The sequence below is a fragment of the Macaca fascicularis genome, chromosome 3 (assembly GCF_037993035.2).
Source record: "Macaca fascicularis isolate 582-1 chromosome 3, T2T-MFA8v1.1".
In the NCBI taxonomy this organism is placed as follows: domain Eukaryota; kingdom Metazoa; phylum Chordata; class Mammalia; order Primates; family Cercopithecidae; genus Macaca; species Macaca fascicularis.
This window is the reverse complement of record NC_088377.1, coordinates 40,312,687-40,335,068: the sequence shown is the minus strand read 5'-3', so window position 1 is coordinate 40,335,068 and position 22,382 is coordinate 40,312,687. Positions and strand designations below refer to the sequence as shown.

Below are 22,382 nucleotides of genomic sequence, written 5' to 3'. Positions count from 1 at the left end.
ACAGTAGGAAGAACAGCCCAGAGTGCACGTACTGCCTCTGCTGGGGTTGAGATGACCTTTGACCCAACAAGGGAGGCTCAAGCTGGGACTCACGGGCCAGCAGCAGCCCTGGAACGACCCCAGGCCCACCAGCTCAAAGCATCTGATGCCAAAGAACCAAATGATCAAAAGGAGAGGGGCTGCTGGCGCCCTGGGCCAGCTTCCCTGTGCCCCTCTCCCTGCCCTGCCCGCCCCCACCTCCACCACTGCAAAGCCAGCCCTTACTGCTCCATGCCCAGGGACAGGTAGAGCTGACTGATGGTCTTCAGGATCTGCCCCTCCAGCACCTTGTCGGCCACCTTGCGGGCCAGGGAGAGCTGGAGCTCGTGGTAGATGACACACTGGGCCTCGCTGGGCATGACGGCGCTGTAGAAGTAGCACAGCCGCTAGACGGCCTGCAGCTGGCCTGGGCAGAGGACAAAATGGAAGACGTTAGTCTCCCAGCATCGAAGCGAGGCTGGCTGGGGTCGGAGACCCGGTGCCGTGCTTGCCTCTTTCATACCTCTGTGAGCCTGGGCCCCATAGGCGGGGAGCCTGAGTGCAGACAGGCCATGTACCCGTGCCAGGGCAGACACCGAGCACACCGTGACATGGGCACAGCTTGATGCAGATGCTCATGGTACAGGCCGGCCTTCTTTACAACTCCCAGGGCCGAGGTCCTGGCCAGGCTCGGCCCCTGCACCAGGCCATCTATTTCTGCTTCACAAAGCCCCTCTGGCCAGGACCAGGGCCGCCTTCAGCCTGAGCTGATGAGGCCAGGGGCACAAGTAGCCCCTGTCGCAGATGGAACCCTGAGAGAGCAAAGCCAAGCGTCATGTCTGCCACACACGGCATCATGTTGGGGGAATGGGGTTCAAAGCCGGCCCCTGGCATTCCCACACATGCTTCTCTCATGGCACCAGGCTCCAAACCCACAGGTTCACTGGCCTCTCCCAAAGCCAGGGCACTGGGAACGGTCAAAAGCTTCTGATTTTCTAGTGTCAGAAACATTCCGGAGATTAACACCGGAAACCAGGTACGCCGAATGGACATCTGTCACACACGCCACCCAACAACAGCTGAATACACCGTCCTCTCGAGCACCCATGGGACATTCCCCATGACAGACCATGTGCCAGGCCACAAAATGAGCCTCAGTGAATGGAGAAGGACTGAGACCAAAGCAGAGGTGTTCTTCAGCTGTACTGGCACGAAACTGGAAATCAACAGTGAAGGAAATGTGGGAGATTCAAAAATACGTGGAAATTACACACTGCTAAACAACCAGTGAGTCAAAGAGACCATCAGGGAAACCGAAAACTAATTTGAGAAGAATGCAAACAAATGCACAGCCCGGGCCAGCGCGGTGGCTCACGCCTCTCATCCCAGCACTGTGGGAGGTCGAGGCGGGAGGATCTCTTGAGTCCAGGAGTTTGAGATCAGCCTGGGAAACATGGTGAAATCCCGTCTCGCTCTATTAAAAAAAAAAAAAAAAAAAAAAATTAGCCAGGTGGGGTGGTGCACATCTGTAATTCCAGCTACTCGGGAGGCTGAGGCATGAGAATGGCTTGAACCTGGGTAGAAGGTGCAGTGAGCCAAGATTGCACCACTGCACCCCAGCCTGGGCAATAGAGCACAACTCTGTCTTTAAAACAAAAAAAAAATAGCGCAGCATATCAAAAATTCCAAGATGCAGCTAAGGCAGCACTGAAAGGGAAATTTATAACTGTAAATGTCTACATTCAAAGAAAGAAGAAAAATCTCAAGTCAATAACTTAACCTTCCACCTTGAGAAACTAGAAAAAGAACTAAACCCAAAGTGAATAAAAGGAAGAAAATAATAAATGTGAGAGTGGAAATGGGAAGTAAAAATACAGAGAATGGAAAAACAAAAGAGATAATCAACAGAACCGAAGGTGGGTTTTTTGAAGATAATAACAAAATTGACGAATATTTCTCCAGACTGACCAAGAAAAGAAAGACGGGACACAAATGACTAAAATCAGAGACTGAGCACCATGGCTCACGCCTGTCATCCCAGCGCTTTGTGAGGCGGAAGTGGAAGGATCGCTGAGGCCAGCATTCAAGACCAGCCTGGGGGATCATGATGAGACCCCATCCCTAATAAAAATAAATAAATAAAAACCCAAGTTTCTAAAATCAGAAATGAAAGAGGAAACATTATTGCCGACCTGACAGAAATAAAAGGATTCCATGAAAACACTACGAACAATTGTACACCAAGAAATCAGACCATCCAGACACAACAGCCACACTCCTAGAAGGACACAAACTACCGAAAGTGACTCAAAAATGACCCCAAGGAAGCATGTGGGGTATCAGCGGCACCCTCGGTCTCCTCGACTGTTCAGCTCAGGGTGGGGAGACAGGGAAGCATGATCCCCGTTCCCTGGCCTGCATTTCCAAGTCTGAATCCCCCAGCACACCGGGGAGGGCCTCGTAGGAGGAGGTGCCACAGGCTGTTGTGCCAGGAGCCACCGGAGGCTGCAGTGGGGGCTGGGGCGCTGGGTTCCTGGAGGGTCTCCTTCCAGTCAGAGAATGCCCCTGGGGAAGAAGCCTGGGTCAGAACCCCCCACCCCTCCTTGGGCAGATATGTGGGACCAGGGCCCCTTCACATGGTCCTTTCCAAAATCTCATCCCTCCTAGGGCCAGGAGTGGGTGCCAGGCCTGTGCTGGGAAATGGGCAGGTTTGGTCACAGCCCCTGGGGCTCTGGCCCAGGCCACAGGAGGCACCTCTGAGTGGTCTCACGATGCCATGACAAAGCGCTGCAAGACAGAGGGGACTCAACAGTATCCCTCGACTCAGCCATTTTCCTGGACTCAACTTCCTCATCTATCCTCTGCGGCCTAGATTTCAGACAGCCCTGCGCACCTACTGTCCGTTCACTGCTCAGTCTGCAGTGACTGTTCGATAGCACCCCATGGCTCCCCAGTGCCCTTGGGGAAAAGGCCAAGCCACAGCCTGAGGCCCCAGGCCCTGCTTAGCTCTCCAGAAGAGCTTCTCACCATCCAGCACCCAACCCACCTGCTCCCAACTCTGCACCTCCCTGCATAAGCCCTGCTCACTCACCCCCGCTCATACCCCACTCATCCCTGCTCACACTCCCGCTCACTCACCCCCACTCACTCATCCCCGCTCACACCCCACTCATCCCCGCTCACACTCCCGCTCACTCACCCCACTCACTCATCCCCGCTCACACTCCCGCTCACTCACCCCACTCACTCATCCCCGCTCACACCCCACTCACTCATCCCCGCTCACACCCCACTCATCCCCGCTCACACTCCTGTTCACTCACACCCCATTCACTCACCCCCACTCACACCCCACTCATCCCCGCTCACACTCCCGCTCACTCACCCCCACTCACACCCCACTCATCCCCGCTCACACTCCCACTCACTCACCCCCACTCACGCACCCCTGCTCACAACCCACTCATCCCCGCTCACACTCCCGCTCGCTCACCCCACTCACGCACCCCTGCTCACAACCCACTCATCCCCGCTCACACTCCCGCTCACTCACCCCCATCACACCTCCGCTCACTCACCCCAACTCACTCATCCCCGCTCACACTCCCGCTCACTCACCCCCACTCGCTCATCCCTGGTGCTTCACACAGGCTACACCACCAGCCCCTCCCCCACCACCTATTACTTGACTAAATCCTCTCAACCCTCTGGTCCCACACTAAAGAGGCTTCCCTAACCCGGGGCCAACTGGTGCCCCGCCATCACGCCACTCACACTTTTGTGGCTTCTCTGGCCTGAAGCTCCCATTCCCACACTCAGTCCCTGCCACCCGAGGACTCCACAAGCCCCATTTGTGGGTGGGGCCTGACACACTCTGCATGAACTGCTCTGCGGCTTTGGGCAATCACCCACCCCCTGTCCCCTGTGAAGTGGGATGACAGGTGCGCAGGCTGCCAACATACCAAGCAGATCACACGGGCACAAGAACCGGTGTCAGGGCCTGGCTCATGGAGGGGCCCCAAGTCCCAGCGCAGCAGAGCCTGCCTTGATCCCAGGGTTATGTCTAGGGATTCCCAGCAAGCAGGACTTTCCATGCTCAAGTCAGGATGGTCCCTGGGCAAACCAGGAAGAGCTGGCTGCCTCAGTAGGGCACAGAGGGCCTGGCCCTGCATGGGAACCGCCTGTCTCCAGGGCGCTTGCCAACATCTGCTGCTGGCCATGACTCAGCACTTTCGATGGTGGAAAAACCACCCCTTGTTTCCGAATCACAAACCCCAGGTGTGCCCTGACCCGAGTGGCCCCGGAAGGCGCACAGGGGGAACTGGGGCACTCACTCTCCACATGGCCCATCTCCACGGCGACCAGAAGGGCCCACTCATAGTAGCCCTTGTCCTGCTGGGCCGGGCCCTGGCGGGTGCAGAGGTGGCCCAGCTACAGGAGCACGTGGGTGAAGTCCTGTCCACACTCCCTGCAGGGCAGCCTCGAGAACAGCTGCACGGCCTCCAGGAGGTAGTGCTGGGCCAGCCTTCTGGCACCCCAGAGCAGGCACAGGGTCCCGAAGTTGGCCAGCACCACTGCCTGGTTCCTCCGCTGGCCCAGGTACCAAGCCGCCCGTAGGGCGCAGTAGTAGCCCTCGGCTGCCTGCCTCGTCTGGCCTGTCCTCTTCAGAGCCACGGCCACCATGTTGGCAATCACACCCTCCTGGTCCTCGCTGGCCACCACTGCATCCTGGATATACTGCAGGATGTTCAGGGCCACCGGGCTCTGTCCATGAAGCACGTGCAGCCAGGCCAGGGCCACCAGGGGGTCCACGATGGCACAGACTCCGGCAACAGCACTGGCTTCCACCACCTGTGTCATGAAGGTGATGGCTGGGCCGTGATAGCCACGGTGGCTGTACAGTTGGGCCAGGCTGGTGTGGAGAAGGCCGCGCAGCACGTGGCCTGTGCCCGGGGTTAGGGAGGCCAGCGCTCGCTTGAGGTAGTGGGAAGTCTGGGTGGGGCGGCTGTGGGGCTGGAGGGAGTTCTGGAGCACCAGGTTCACGCTTCTTAGCGAGCCGGCCAGCGAGTCCTGTGTCCTCAATGAGGCCACCATGACACAGGCTCAGCACGAGGTGGGGCAGGCACTTGTGGCCAGGAGTAGGAGCCAGGAGTAGATGTCAGCCAGCAGTAGGGAGCAGTCTGAGAGCCACGCAGCCTCTGGGGCTCCCGAGTCCCTGTGCAAAAGCAGCAGCAGCTCTAGGAAGGGCAGGGCCTCCTCGAGCTGCTTGAGGTGCACATGGTGCCTGGCCAGCAGGAAGCAGGCCCGGGCCGCGGCCTGCAGGCTCTGGCCACCCACCATCTGCTGCAGGGCCAGCTGCAGGAGCTATTCCTCCACCTCGGTGCTGCAGATGTGACCCGGCGTCCCCAGGAGCAGGGCCATGGCTTTGGGAACCACCTGAGTACACTTCTCCCGTTCTGCTTCCGGTAAATGCTGGCCAGGTTGGCGTACACAGCCACCACCAGGAACAGGTCCCCAAAGCTGCCCTCCAGGGACCCCAGTGCTTCCTCCAAGTACACCCGGGCCCGGGACAGCTTGAGCCTCCTGCTGCACAGCCGCCCCAGGAGGAAGCAGAGTCTGGCCAGGGCCATGAAGAGGCCAGCTTTCTTGGCCACCCCTCAGGCCTGTGCCAGGTGCCCAGTCAGCTCCTCCTCGTCGCTAAAGCTGCAGAACATGCCGCTCAGCCATGGCCATGCCACACCATACAGGCCACAGAGGCTGGCCTTGTACCCGGGGGCGTTCAGGAACACAGCAGTGAGGTCAGGGCCTCTGGGTCCTCCCAGTCGTCCTCAGCTTCCAAGAAGAAGGAAGGCTCCTCGGGGTCCTGCAAGCTCATGTTGCTGGATGCCGCACAGAGACCCCAGGATGCTGGCTCCTGGGGGCAGCCTGGGCAGGTCTTGCATTGTTCTAGAACATTCTTCACCTTCGGCAGGGTCGCCTGTGGCTCCAGGCCCAGGCAAGGTGGAGGTATTTCTGCAAGTCACAAAAACACCTAGACAGATTAGAGTTCAGCAGTGAGTCCTTGGTCCACTGGGGACAAGGTCCCCACATCCCCCCTCTCTGTGTCCCTGGCACAGCTTGCCATGAGCCCTTGAGAATTATGTGCAATGCAAACCCGGGCCTGGAGCACACAGGAACTCCGGCACTATGGGGACAGAGAGAACACGCAGGCCCGTGGCCCGACTCTCCTACAAAATCACCCTCCTGTCCTGCTTTGTCGCCCACCTCACAGCATGGTTTTAGGAGACTATGTCAGCTCAGTGATCCCTCAGAGATGCCTTTCCCTTTAGAAAGAATCAAAGCCTTCTAACTGGACCCATGTATATGCAGCACTACAACTACAAATGTAACTTTTGTCAGCATATTGGGCCCCCCGGTGGGGTACAGGAATCCATGAAATCCTCAATAGCCAATCAGAGCTATTGATCAGCTCAAAAGCTACTATGCAAAATTGGTAAAGCCACTGACGGCACAGGACAGGGCTGTTGTACCCATGTACCCATCTCCGTGCAGGGAAACGGACCATCGCTGCAGGAAGGATGGGAAAGCTTCCAGGCCCCTGTGGCCACCTTCACCTTCAATGGTCTGAAAACCTGAAGCCCACAGTTCCTAAAGGGTTAACAAAGGCCAGCGTGCTCCAGCAGCCCACTGGTGCCTGCTGGCTTTGGTGGATTCCTAGCCAAATCCCCCTCCCAGAGGTGAGCAAACAAGCGCATTTCCTGTTGGAAAACCTGGGATGAAATGAGGCATTACTGGGAAGGAAAAAACTAGATTTAAACAGACTCTCTGTTTCAAGCTCACATGTAAAAAATATTTTCAGTACAAACTGCCTCCTTATTCATCTGTAAAGCCTTGGAATTAAAAAAATAAATAAATATGATTTAGAGGCAAATGTCTGACTTGACTACACTAGATTAGCTAAGAAATCTCCCCAATCCAGCAGAGGCACACAGCCCCTCCCAGCCACTACCCTGGCCTCCGGGACAGCTGGAGAGCCACGTGCCTTTGCTCCAGTGACTTTGGCAGAGGGTGGAACCACCCCCTCCCTGAGGCAAACCTACAACAGCCTTCCCTTCCCCACTGGCTCCCCTCAGGAAGGAGCAGACCCTTCAGGGACCTCAGTTGAGGCCCCTGCAACCTAAAGCTCTGCATTCTGCTACCCGCTGAGGGCAGTGTGGCCTCCCATCTCTGAGGCGGAGCACAGGGTGAACTGCAGCTTCTCCAGGTCATGAAGAAGGAACCCACAGCTACATGTGGTCTCCAGCAGTGGAAAGGATGTCCCACCTCGGTCGGTGACCAGGCAGGGGTCAGCATGTTCATTGGAAGAAGTGTGGGACCCCACGGCCTCCAGTGCCAGAGTAGACGGGAGGTTCAGGCCCACCTCAGGCGATGTCCCTCAAGTCCCCGGCCCACACCACAGAGGGGTGACAGCCACATCCAATGCCCACTGTACTCAGCTCTGTCCCCTCCCCCGGTGTTACTCCAAGACCCAGCCCATAACCAGAGGAAGCCTGAGCCACGGGCAAAACCTACCTTGTTCCTGCGGCTGCTCGGTCTCAGCTTCCTCTACTGAGTCTGGCAAGGGAGAAAAGAGAAGCAATCAACACCCCCAGCCAGCACCTCTGGTCCCATGTCAGGTTGAGCTGGTGTCGGTGTTGCAGGGTGAGAGCATTGCAGGGTGCAGGGGTTGAAAGTCATATCATCCTCTTCCCTCCTGGATCATGGGAACAACATCACTGGGGGGTGTACACTTTCTGCGATATTGGGAGTAACATCGTCTTCTGTGCCTTGGAATATTAAGGACAATATCATGGGGGAGCGTGTACATCTTCTGCAATATTGGGAATAATATTATCCTCTCTCCCTTTGCATATTAGGAAAGATATCACAAAGTGGGTGTTCACCTCCTGCGATATGGGGATTAATACCATCTTCTCCCCTTCCAGATATCAGGAAGAATATCATATGGGGGTGTACGGTGTCTGCGATACTGGGAGTAGTATCAACCTCTCAGCCTTGGAATATTAAGAAGAATATCACAGGGTGGATGTACACCCCCTGCCATATTGGGAGTAACATCAGCCTCTCCTCTCCATGGATATTAGGAACAATATCCCAGGCTGGGTGTACGCCTCCTGCTCTATGGGGAATCATATCATCCTCTCCCTTCCAGAATATTAATAACAATATCACAGGGCGGGTGAACACAGCCTGTGATACTGGAATTATTATCATCCTCTCCCCCTCCAGATACTAGGAACCATATCACAGAAGAGCTGTACCCTCCCTGGGATATTGGGAGTAATATCATACGCTTCTTCTGTGTATATTAGGAGTAATATCACCAGGTGGCTGTCCATTCATTGTTATGTTGGGAGTCATGTCATATTCTACCCCCCTGGATATTAGGATCAGTTTCACATGGTGAGTGTACACCTACTGTGATATTAAAACTAAAATCATGCTCTCTGTCCCTGGATATTAGGAACAACATCACAGGTAGGTATACACCCCCTGCAGTATCAGGAGCAATAATATGATTAATTAGTAAACATCAATGATCGATTTTAATAATTATCAGGCTGGTCTCGAACTCTTGACCTCAGGTGATCTGCCCGCCTCAGCCTCCCAAAGTGCTGGAATTACAGGCGTGAGGCACCGCGCCCAGCCAACACTTCTTGATATCCCTTTTTGGACCTCAAATTTAGCATGCCGAAAACACACTTTTGATTCCCCCTGCTATAACCCACTCCTCCCATAGTCTTCCCGATCCCAATAACAGCATCTCTAGTCTTCCAGTTACTCAGGCCAAAATCCTTGACATCATCCTTAAAACTTCTTTTTCTCTCTCTTGTCATCCAACCCATTTAAACTCTCCTTTCAAAATATATGCCAGACCTAACCACTTCTCACCTTTCTCATCATTTCCAACCAGGTCCAGCCCTCATCATAGCGCTCTGGGTTACTGCAAAAGCCTCCCAATCGCCAGCCACAGTGGCTCATGCCTGTAATCCCAGCACTTTGGTAGGCCAAGGCAGGTGGATCATCAGAGGTCAGGAGCTCAAGACCAGCCTGACCAAAATGGTGAAATGCCCCTACTAAAAATACAAAAAATTAGGCAAGCATGGTGGTGGGCGCCTGTAATCCCAGCTATCCCAGAGGCTGAAGCAGGAGAATCACTTGAACTCAGAAGACAGAGGTTACAGTGAGCCAAGATCGTGCCATTGCACTCCAGCCTGGGTGACAAGAGTGAAACGCCATCTCAGAAGGTCAAAAAAAAAAAAAAGCCTCCCAACCCACCTCTCTCCTTCCGCCTTTCACCCTGCCTGCATGCTACCTTCCACTCTCAAACATTTCGGAAAAAAAAAATTATATCCACAGAGAAAGAAAGTACAAATGGGGTGAAATGTTTGGGGAATCTGAGGGAAGAGTATATGGGAATTCTCTGTACTATTTTTGCAACTTTTCCATAAGTCTGGATTATTTCGAATTCAAGAGTTAAACAAAGGAAAAAAAAACACACTATCTCCCTTTGTGAATCCATCCTGTCTTTCCCCTGGCAACTTAAGGACGCTCTCAACTAACACATCTATTTTTTCATGAACACTAAAAGAACTCTTGCCTAGTATTGACTTTCTGTGCTTGGCAGTAGAAGTGTGTGTGTGTGTGTGTGTGTGTGTGTGTGTGTGTATTTCATATATATGTGTGTATATATATGTGTGTGGTGTGTATGTATATATAGAGAGGGAGAAATATATATATGAGTATATATATAAATATATAGTATATTTACAATGGTAATGTGTATATATATAAATATATGTGTGTGTGTAGATATATATAATACATACCCCATAGCCTGTCCTTAACCAGTTCTAAATGTAGTCAGAAAAACACATACCTAAGCAGAGAATTTCAAAATAACATGATGAATATTTTGATAGAGGGATGGGTTGCTATGGAACACGCTGCTAAGACACAAAACCTCCTAGATGGGACAATGAATGAACAAAGTTTTGTACCTATAGGCACCCCTCTGATATCCCCTCAAACGTTTATAGTTATATGCATTTGCTTCCCCCAGGACCCCTATTTCATAAGGGTTAGTCCTAGAGCCTAGCAAGTTCCTACTACAGCTGGCACACATATGCCATTCAAGAAACAGTGGCGGAGTGAATGATGAGTTAAGAACCATTTGTCAGCCAGTGCTCAGTAATACAACATGCACTGGTATGCAAATTATATTTTTCTTGAAAGCAACAGCAGGATCACAAATTATCTTTCCAGAGAAAGCAAATCTCAAAAGCTTCTTTACCCTACTAAAGCACATTATAAGAAGCTCCCCTTATATAAAAGAAAACCTCCTCATTTGTTATCAATGGCGTGTAACACTAATAAGCCTCCGACTCTGATGACACCTCTTCCGTCCCCAGGGCTAGATAAAGGAGGTTCCGGAAACCCTGGTAGATGTGAAGGTGGCTCCCAGCTCTGACACTCTTGAACCCTGTGGGCACGGAAGTCACACAGCAGAAGAACAACCGAGGGAAGCATCATCAGGCTTCGAATATGTTTGAACCAGAGACGGCAAATAGGCTGCAGCCAACTGAAAACACCAGAGATTCATGGTGGCCACCTAAGGGGTTATGCTCTTAAAAAACAAAAATAAAAAATAAAAATTAAAAAATTAAGAAAGGAAGGGGTCAAGAATCCATCAGGTCTGACTGAGACGTGTATCAGTGACTAACACCCCGTATGGCAAAAGTACTCCAGTGCGCTTTGGGTACTCACAGCTTCAGCAGTATTCAAAGGCGTGTGCTGCCCGAAGACTAAGCCACGGGAATACCCCCAGCAACACTGCCAGGAGAAACGTCTCCCATGGATTTGGCTAGAAATACAGTTGTCTTTAACAAATTAACACTGAATAAATCCTGACTTATTAGAGCCTGTGAGAATGACATTCTCAATGATAATAGTTATCACTACAATCTCCAAACATCTGCGATCCTGCAGGGAGGAACTGTGACAGCGCAGGCCACATGTCCAGAATGCTTCCCAGACTGCCTGTTAAAGAATAAAAAAAATGAAACCCCCTCTAAGAATGTCTTCACTCACATTTAGCCAGTTGTTCCTTTGTGTGCATCTCTGTGCTAAAATGGCCATTCTTCCCCACAGCCTGAAGTCATATGCTACAATAAATGAGACTTACATGAAGCCAGAAACGTGCAGATGCGAGGAAACCAACACAAACGAAATGGGCTGGAGAGTGTGGCCAGGAGGATGGTACTTCCCAGGAAGCAATTACTTCATCTCTGCCCATGAAGTAGGCAGTTGTCACTGTTCCCCAGGCCCACGCCAGCCACTCGAAGTACGTTCTAACCAAACTACCTCCAACAATCAACGTCAATACACCACACAATTGGCTTCTGAAAGGACACCTTGCAACCAACAAGAAACTGTTAGCACAACTTTGACAAACTGTGCAACTAAAAACCTTGGAAAGGGATAAACACTGCCACATTTTGACTCCAATACTGTTACGTGGTAGCACTGCAATAATTCACTGAAACAAAAGAATGAATGAGGAATACGTTTATATAGGAATCAGAGGAAGCATGACTAATCATTTAAAGAAATAGGTCAAGAAACTGCTAGGTTCAAATGCTACCGTGAGACACTGTCAGGGCCTTAGGGAAATTCACTTCTCTTGGTCCTGTTTCTAGGTTCATCAAAAACCAGCTTTGGACTAGGGAATCTGTTGCTTCCCAAACCTTCCTTCTGTGATTCCAGCCCAGATTTTAGGACTGCTCTCCCGCTTGGTATATGAAAGCCCTTTCTATGTATAATAGCAAGAGTATATTTCTGTGTTGAATGCGGTTTGGGACCTACTCTATGAGACAGAATATCATCATGTAACTTTAAGCATGACAAGGCGCACTCTAGATAAGGATGACACATAAGATGTGGCCATACACCTGTGCATGCCTGGCAGGGAGGTGGGGAAGTCTCATTTAATGAAGCCGGGGTGCCTGTTGCACCTGAACATCCTCAGTCCACATCAAGTTCACAATGTCCTTCTGACATCAAACCACAGGTATCACATACTTTTCCATACTTTCTACCCAAGATTAAAATATGCAGAGCACCGTGATAAAGACACCTCCATTCCCAGCATGTTGGCTCTCATTCTGTAGAATTACATACTTTCGGTGCAAATGGTGACCAGGTTCCAGCCGCAAGCAAGACTGGGCTCCGTGGGGACAGCAGGCCCTGCAGGAGCCACCACTCCTGTCGCCACAGTCTGATGCAGCTGCAGAGAAGCTGTGGCTGAGGCCATTCGCTTTGTGAGAGAACCGCACAGGAGGGAAAAGGTAGGGAAGGTCGGGAAGAGGGCAATGTCATGCTTCTGAGCCCAAGCCAAGCCATCGCATCCCCTGTGACTTGCACGTATATGCCCAGATGGCCTGAAGTAACTGAAGAATCACAAAAGAAGTGCAAATGCCCTGTCCCACCTTAACTGATGACATTCTACCACAAAAGAAGTGAAAATGAAGTCCTTGCCTTAAGTGATTATATTATCTTGTGAAATTCCTTTTCCTGGCTCATCCTGGCTCAAAAAGCTCCCATACTGAGCACCTTGTGACCCTCACTCCTGCCCGCCACAGAACCCCCTTTTGACTGTAATTTTCCTTTACTTACCCAAACCCTATAAAACGGCCCCACCCTTATCTCCCTTCGCTGACTCTTTTTTGGACTCAGCCCGCCTGCACCCAGGTGATTAAAAAGCTTTATTGCTCACACAAAGCCTGTTTGGTGGTCTCTTCGCACGGACGCGCATGACAGGCAGGTGCAGAGCCAGGAAAGGACCAGTGATGAGAACAGAAAGGAATGCGTCTCCCTGTACACACACTCGGAGTTTATGACAATGTGCGCAGGGGGCTGAACTGGATGCCTGAGAACATTCCTCCAAGTTCTTTTGCTGATTTTCTAAATATTGGTGTAAAATCTGAACTCAGAAAAAATTTTTTTAAATCGCTTCAATCAACATCTTTGTTTAGTGCTCAGCATCATATCTACGTGATCATCTAGAAAACCAACTTCTGTTCTAAGGCTCACATACTCCTATAAAGTCCCAGAGATTTTACAAGGGAATGCACCTCTCATTCGCATCAAGAACACACACAACTACCGTTAAAGAAATGCTTAATTTGCTTAAATAATTTTTTAAACACCCAGATTTGAAATACAACAGAGAAGACAACTTTTTGATAGCTCTGCGTTTCAACTGCGAACTGCGGGTGGAGAAAATAACCTGCCATGATTTCTAACCAGTCAACAACCTGTCTTCCCTGGCTGCAGTAGGAGCAATCTTTCTGAGCTCAGGATGAAAAAGACCCCAGCTGTTCAGGGGACAGATAGTCATCAGTTCTCAGCAGGCTTCCTGAGTCCCAAATCCCCATGTGATACGTGGAAGTAAAAAGCTATCAATGACCAAGCATCTGAACGCTTATCCCACCTCACCATCTGATTCTCCTGCCATGCAAATTTAAAATTCATAAGTCTACTATCAGAGAACAGAGTTGGTGCTGCATCTGTCTTCCTAAAATTACGGATAATTACCAGCCCACAATGGCTTCTAATCAGATTTGAGTAGTCCCTTAGACAGGAAGCTAAAGTGCCTCAGCCCTAAACTGAGAAGAAAACAGAAACTGGAATGTTCTAGGTTTGATTTTTTCCCCCTTGTTCTAAAGTGGCTGTTCACGAATCTCCTTCTACTGTCTTGTTTATAAAATGTATGAGAAAGAGGGAAATTCAAAGATATGATAGAAATGGCCACGTTTTCTAGGTACAAACTTCGTGAACATTATTTTAGGTGCTGGGCTTTTTCTCCACAAATTGTGAGCCTGGAGTACATTTTCTCCCTTGTGGTTACACATTCAGAGTCAAGGAAAGTGGCTTTAGCAGTAAAGAGGGGAGTGCACTGAGAAGTGACCGGACACTGAGAAGGATAGACAGGGACTCTACCTCGGTGGCCTACAGCATTCCTGGGCCTCCGCCTTTACTTTTCTATCTGTACAAGGGATCTAAAGGCCCGTGATTCTAGGCCACGACAGCTCTTCATACACACATACACTAACATCACACGCCTATGTGAAAAGTTGTGACACCTGGCTGATTTCTTGAAGAAGTTATCTTGTATCATTTCTACTCATGTACTCCACCTCCTTCCAGACAAGTATCTGAGGATGATGGGCTATCCCACAGCCATGTGTGTAACCTCTGCTGCTTACGATCCCTGTTCATATAGCATTTTCCAAAAGCATATGGTGTGAAGTGACAGAAGAAAGAAGAATAAGGTTCTTTCAGCCCATTCATTCATTCATTCATTCAACAAATATTGACTGACTATCTACGTGCCAGGCACTGGTGATATAACAGCGAACATATATTTTAGAGACAGATAACCAAAAAGTATGTTAAAGAGTGATCAACGCTGTAGAGGAAAATACACCAGGAAACAGGAAAGAAGAATACCCCTAGCCACCCTACACTGGGGTGACACTAGTGTTACAAAATGGAAACAGCGGCTGGGCGCGGTGGCTCACACCTGTATTCTCAGCTCTTTGGGAGCCTGAGGCAGGCAGATCACCTGAGTTCAGGAGTTCAAGATCAGCCTGAACAACGCAGTGAAACCTTGTCTCTACTAAAAATATAAAAATTAGCTGGATGTGGTGGGACACACCTGTAATCCCAGTTACTCAGGAAGCTGAGGCACAAGAATCACTTGAACTTGGGAGGCAGAGGTTGGAGTGAGCTGAGAGCATGCCACTGCACTCCAGCCTGGGTGACAGAGCAAGACTCTGTCTCAAAAAATGTAAAAATAAAAAAAAATGTAAACAGAGAATAAGATACCAAAAGAAAGAACATGAACGATTAATTGTAACAAAAGCCTTTGTAAACTAATACTTTCCTTCCTGGATCCTTGTCCCTTACAAATGGAAAAAAAGGGCGGAGAGGAGGTAGCATCCAAATGATGTTTTAAGATGGTTTCGGGTTTCAGATGTCTGACAGCCATACTCATGTACTTCAAGGAAAAAGCTCTAGCTCTATAAGCCATCTGGGCAATGGTTTAATGTCTTTTTTTTTTTTTTCAGAGGGTTTTAAAATACAGGAAAACGTGTGTGTTTATTTGGCTGCTCTGTGCCCGCACACGTGCAAACTCTGCTAACAGGTTTTTCCATGTTTTGCTGAATTTGCCAGCTTGCCATAAACAGGCTTCCATGTCTTAATTGTCTATAAATAGCACAAACACCCAAAAATGCAAATCAAGACAAGCTGTCCCTTCCACTGCTGCTGCCATGATGACGGCGAGCGACAATTGGCCAAATCAATACTCGGAGACTGAAGCTGTCCGGCAGAGAGCACAGGGTCCACTGCTTTTCCCATAGCATTTAAAGAAACAAGCGGAAACGGCTCTCCACACAGGACAGACACATCCTTTGTTCTTTGAATCAATACTGCCAATGCCCAAAATACTTTCTCCATCACACTATCTATATGGAATTCAAGTTCCTTCCAATAGCATGAGTAACACCAGTGATAGACTATGTTTAGCCATAGTGACCCATTAGCATTCTTTTTCCTCTAAAATGTTGAAATAATAACATTGAGTGTGCACTCACGAGGTGCCAGGCTCTGAGTTTCATCTCGTCTAGTTCTCATTGAAATCCTGTAAGATCAGTACCATATTCTCTCATTTTTCATAGATGAGGAAACTGAGGCATAGAAAGGCTAAGTAAGTTGTCCATGGTCACAGGTTATTTAGAAACTTTTCTTCAAACTTTCAAAAGTTAACTACTGCCACTATTACAAATGGGTTTTTGTTTGTTTGTTTGTTTGTTTTTTTGGGGACAAGGTCTTGCTCTGACCAGGCTGGAGTGCAGTGGCGTGATGATGGTTAACTGCAGCCTCGACTTCCCAGGCTCAAGTGATTCTCGCACCTCAGCCTCTCCAGTAGCGGGGATTACAGGCAGGAGCCACCACACCTGGCTAATTTTTTAATTTTTATTTTTTGTAGGAATGGGGTTTCACCATGTTGCCCAGACTGGTTCCAAACTCTGGGCTCAAGACATCCTCCCAGGTCGGCCTCCCAAAGTGCTGGGATTACAGGTGTAAGCCGCTGTGCACAGCCCTACAAATGTGACTCATACAAAGTCAGAGCAGTGAGCAGGAAGAGAACAGAGACTTCAGCCAGTCTCCTGGCTGTGGCAACACCATATCCCTCCTCCATACCGTAATGTGTCTACACCCACCAAGCTCCTAGACGTTGAAAGCAGGCCAGCTCAGAGACAAAACAGCAGTCAAGAAAGAGAAGATGCAGACACACGTCTTGATTTCAGCTCGAGCGTGCCTCTCTGCCCTGCAGCTGCACAGGCAGAAACCAGGGGCCGTGAGTCTCAGGCAGTGTGTTTGGTTCCTGGCAGGTAATCTTTTGGGAGACCATCCCATACAATTAGTGTTACACTTCTCAAAAAGGAAGTTTGACTTTTATAGAAAAATCGATTCCATTTGGGAGAAAGGCCTAATAAAACCACAAAAGGATAATACATTCATACAACAACAAATTCAATTCATCTGTCACAAACTGAAATCCCAAAGCCCTCTGGGCACACAGTTGCTTTTCTGAGCTGAAATTCAACTCCAGTTGAGAAACAGGTCAACTTTTCTAAAAAGATTTCTTTTTCACATGCCTTCAATAAAAATTCCTTTCCCTCACTTGTCATTTTCCAGATTTAATGGCTCTGTTGGCCTTCCTCTCATTCAGGCTGTGAACACTGACTGCATGTCTACTACCGCCCGAACTCCAAGGGAGGCACCCTAGGGAACACAGATGACCGCAGCACAGCGACACCCTCAAGGAGCACACACGGGGAAGGCAAGATGATACAATCGCAGACTTCACACAGAAAAGAACGTGGCATCCATACCCCGTCCCATTTCTAGAAAACAACGATGCTGACTTAGTAACATTTACCAAACAGCTTGCAGTGTGGAGGCAGGCACGAGGGGGCCCCGGGGCGTGCAAGCAACGTGGAGACAGGAGACGCCCCCACGCAAAAGAGCCAGCCTGGGGGCCTGCAGAAATGCCCATGCATCTGGGAAGAGGGAGAGAGGACAAAATACTTAAATGCTCCAAAATGAATAGAAACCTCCCAAGAACTTCCCCCGAAATGGGGCAGGGATTTACAAAAGACCAAACCGAGCATGCGCAGTTACCTGAGCATAGCGCCACCAGAGCAAGCTATCAAGGAAGAAACAGGGTCACTAGAAGCCTGAGCCTCTACTCCCAGCTCTGCAACTCATTCACCTTGGTGAAGGCTCTTAGCTTCTGTGAGCCACAAGAGAATCATGGAAAAACAGAAGATATGAAAGTGCTCTACCTTTTTCACAGAACTGCTGAGGGAATAAAATCAGATAACAGATTTTAAAATTCTCTGTGAATTACAAAGCAAAATGCAAACGTATGAAATCATTCTTACCATTAATAACAGCACTGTAAAATTAAGAGCAGAGTTAAGACCACAGCATTTTCCACCCCCCGACTCCCGAGAGAAATAGTGAGTCCAGCTGATGTATTTGGGCAACCGCAGTATCTAGGCTTTGAGAGCCTCAAACCGCTCATGAACTCTGACAGTATCACTCCAGTCCAGTGCTCATTAAGTTCTCCAAGACAGCCAACTGACATAGAATACTACAGCTTTTTCAGCTGGGCTTGAAGCCCTCCAAGCTCACAGCACAGCTAAACAATGAAGAGGTTTTCTGCCACTAGACTCAAAAGCTGGCTTTTGTAAATTCCCATAGAAAGAACATTCAAGGCCAGGCATCGCGGCACATGCCTGTAATCCCAGCAATTTGGGAAGCCGAGGCAGGAGGATCACCTGAGGTCAGAAGTTCAAGAATAGCCTGGCCAATATGGCAAAGCCTCATCTGTACTAAAAATACAAAAATTAGCCAGGCATGCAGGTGGGCACCTGTAATCCCAGCTACTCGGGAGGCTGAGGCAGGAAAATCGCTTGAACTCAGGAGGCCAAGGTTGCAGTGAGCTGAGATCACGCCACTGCACTCCAGCCTGGGCGACAAGAACGAAACTCCATCTCAAAGGAAAAAAAAAGAAAGAGCATTCTTTTTTGCTGATGTTAAATTTCCTGTGCTTAACACAGAGAAATCATACAACACTGAAATCCTGAAAAACATATCATAAAAAGCATTTAGTGACTGAAAAGACATTCAATATAACCTGTAACAGTGAGTTCCCCTCCTCTTTCCAGCCAGCTCCACTAACGCTGTGACCCTTAACAATGCTTTCACTAACACAGAGGAAAATTAATAGGACCGCTTACCCCTCTCAGCTGACAGCTAAACCACTGTTTTTCCCTGGGCTCACTAAAGATGACCTTACCCAAAACCAGGCTGCAATGACCCTGTAGATGTTGATTAACGGTTTCAAAATTCCCATATTCTTTGTCCACTCCTAAGGAAGATGAACGGAAGCCAGGTGTCTCCAAGTCAGAACTAACAGAGGCCTTAAACATCAGATGGCCCGTTCCCTTCTTTGACAACCGGGGGATCTAAAGCTGAGATTATGGAATAAAACAGCCCGTTTAATAACAAAGCGAAAACCAAAGCCTAGTCACCCAACCTCTGGTCCAAAACTCCTGCAACAACCCAGCACCCATACAGGATGAGTCTCCCTAACCAGAAACTCTGAAATCCTCAACTTTTGAGTGTCGAGGTGATGCTCAATGAAATGTTCATTGGAACAGCTCAGACTCTGGATTTTTGAATTCAGGATGCTCAACCAGCAGGTATAATGCAAATATTCAAAAATCCAAAAAAGGAAAAAAATCTGAGACACTTCTGATTCCAAGAAGTTTAGATGAGGGATATTCAACCTGCATTTTTTTTTTCTCTCTAATGAAGGAAATTAAAAACGAGGCCCGAGCAAAGTCATTCAATCCATACTAAAGTCATTCAATAGTTTAATTAGTACCCATTTAAAGTTAAATGCTACCCGCAGATATTTAAAAGGATGAATACATACATGACTATAATCCCAGAACTTTGGAAGACCGAGGCGGGAGGATCACCTGATGTCAGGAGTCCAAGACCAGCCCAGCCAGCATGGTGAAACTCCATCTCTACTATAAATGCAAAAATTAGCCAGGCGTGGTGGCACACACCTGTTATCCCAGCTACTTGGGAGGCTGAGGTACGAGAATCGCTTGAACCTGGGGGGAGCACGTTGCAGTGAGCCGAGATCACACCACTGTACTCCAGCCTGGACCACAGAGCAAGACTCTGTCTCAAAAAAAAAAAAAAAAGAAAGAAAAAAGAGAATTTAAATTGTGTTTTCACATGGAGCCCATGTTCCCAGAACACAAGCCCTGCTCTATGCTCCAAGGGCACACAGCGTGCCCCTTTATCTAATACTCACCGTATTCCATGGCAGCCATTAGCACGCATCTGTCCATCGCACTAGACTTCCTGCACATGAGGCAGGGATCATATATTATTACCTTTCTGTCCCCAGTGTCTGGCCTAGAAGACACTCAGCAAATGATTCCTGAACTAAGTCAGTTACTAAGATATGTTAAACTTGTATTAACAAAATTGATTTAATAAGTTTGTCAATGCAGCCTTCATACCACACAGCTTAAATCTCAACCTGCGGATTTATCTTGTGTACTGCTATATTATCACCTATTAACATTCAGGAGGCACCTAGTATGTGCTAGGCATTACTAATTGCTGGGGACCTAGCAGTGACAAAACAACATTCCTTGTTCAAAGAGAAGTTCTAATATAAAGAGGAATAGAAGGAACATGCTAGATTGATGAGAGAGATAAGAAAAGGACAGGCTGCCGTGGGAAGCACCTGGTCTTGTCTGGATGGTACATAGTTAACGAAGTCTGAGTGCTTCATACAGCATAAGGTCATCTCCTCCAAAAAGCGAATGAAGCTTTGATTCCCCAGTACCAAAAGTCATCATAAAGATGTGCACAGCCATATGCTTAGTGTAGGAAGTGAAACCAAACAAACAAACAAAGCTCCAACTTCCAGAGGCAACGGTCCAATTATGAAATCCTCTGGTTACGTTCAATTGAAATTCAAGGTATTCAAGAGGCCAATATTTAAGTGATAAATAAACCCAACCACGTAAAACTAAAGTAGTCTTTGGTTCAAGGGGTAAGGGTATAGTACCTTTTACAAATTTATTAGCTCTTAATATTTACATTTAAATATGATGATGATGGTGTAATAATAACTTTACTGAGTAGTTACTATGTGTTAGGCACCAAACTAAGCACTTTACACACACATTTGCATGATCCTGTGAGATGATCATGACCCCCTGTCATCCCATTTCATAGATGAAAGTCAGGTTTATATAAGCTTAAAAAGTTGCCCCAAATGACACAGCTAGTTAGCAAAACCCAGGCAGCCTGACTCCATAGGCCTTGTTTAAAGAAGTAATATTTATAAACTGTCCAGCACAGCGGTGGTACAAACAAGAGTTCAATAAATGCCTAAAGAGTACTTCATACCCAAAATCGTTTCCCGCCAATCAAACTAGACTTACTCTGGTTCTACATAACCAACTGTCAAATTATTGTTCCATGAAGAAAAGGTGGAATGGGTAGAGATCAGAGTAGAGTGAGTAACTGGTAAATATACTTCATGACAGGTAATAACAGGATGTGACATTTAGGCTGTTTCCACATTTGTTTGCATAACACTTTTTCACAGTTCTAAAGCACAAGAACCATTCTAAGCTGGTGAAAGCATAAGGCATGTCTATGATCCAGGACTCCAATTCACTGTGGATCAGGGCATCTCAACCTTTACTCAACCTTTACAGTATATCAGAACCACCTGGGGGTTTTTAACAGCACTATACCTGCCCAGGCTCCATTCCTGCAGATTCTATTTCAACTGGTCTGGAGTAAGCACACATGCTTTTTTCACAGCCCCCCAGATGCAGCTAGGTTTGCAAACCACTGTCCAAGACGCTCTCACACTTCCTCTCAGTTCAACACACACTCACTGAGATTCTAAGCACTATGAATTGGGCTAAGTTAACAAGTCAGGCTCCACTCCCTAATAATATAGACAAAGAAACCAAGATCAGAGATTTATTCCAGTCCAAACCAAACAAATTGCCGGGTGAAAAAAATGCCCTGGCATAGTTTGTCATACAAAACAACTTCCTGCATCTTCCCAGTCAGTAGCCTAGAGACTGACTCTGAGCCATGAGAATTCAGAATCAGGGGAAAATGCCAGTCTGAGGCATCTGCCACACTCCTAGCACACCCCCAAAAGCTCCCAGCTACATTTCACATCCACTGTCCTAACAGGGGTCGAAATAGAGAAGAGCAGTGCAATACAGAAAACAGAGCCTGCTGGGTGCCAAAAGGCTGGGGAATTCCAGTCCTAGCCCTGCTACCAATCGGTCTACTCACTTCTCTCTGGTTCTGGTGTGGCCAACAGTTACGCGAGAGGTTGAGACATAAAAGCACAGATGTCAGGCAAGCTCCAACATCCAAAATACATAGAAATTAAAAAGCATTAAGCTGATATCAAGGAATGTATAGCATCAACCAGAAAAGTATCTGAAGTATTCGTTTTCCCATTCTTAAGAAATCAAAAGTGGAAGCAGAAAATTGAGCAATCAGCCTACCAAGTTGACTGGGGCAACAGAATACACTCCCGGATTCTGCTTACAACAGCGGGGGTGACAGACCAAAAGGAGAACTGCAGAGCGTCTCTCTCTCCTCTGTCCACCTATGCCACCAGTACGTGAGTGCGTCCACACGCAGCGCCCAGTCTCCAGTTCCACTGACACCAGCGTCCACTCACCACAAGCCTACTAAGTGCCACATGTGCTACGATGCTCCCTCATCTCATCACCATAGACATCCCTGCTGGAGGTGAGTATGTGACAGACAAAAATCACGGAGGCCAAGGGAGGTTGAGACCCGCGTTCCCACTGCAGTGAGGGTGTGCTTGAGAGGGACCCCACGGCTGGGCCCTCCATGCCGCTCTACTCACTAATCACTCCCAGACCAGAGCAGCGAGGGGGAATTTTCTTCCTCTCACTATTTTCAGCCCCTTGGCTGACCCAGCATTCCCCAGAAAGCTATCAAGTTCTGGCAGCTCTGAGACCACAAAGCCATAAACGCACGGGACACACAGCCCATCTGTCTCTAATGGGTCTTTTACTTGTCATGCTGGTCATTTCTAAGAGCAGATGGGTTAAGAAAGACTT

The 22,382-nt window shown here is 48.6% G+C and overlaps 1 pseudogene; it reads right to left on the bottom strand.

Moving 5' to 3' along the window:
- Positions 1 to 260: 260 nt before the first annotated feature.
- LOC135969937 (SH3 domain and tetratricopeptide repeat-containing protein 1-like) lies at positions 261 to 19,586 on the bottom strand (annotated as a pseudogene).
- Positions 19,587 to 22,382: the final 2,796 nt, after the last annotated feature.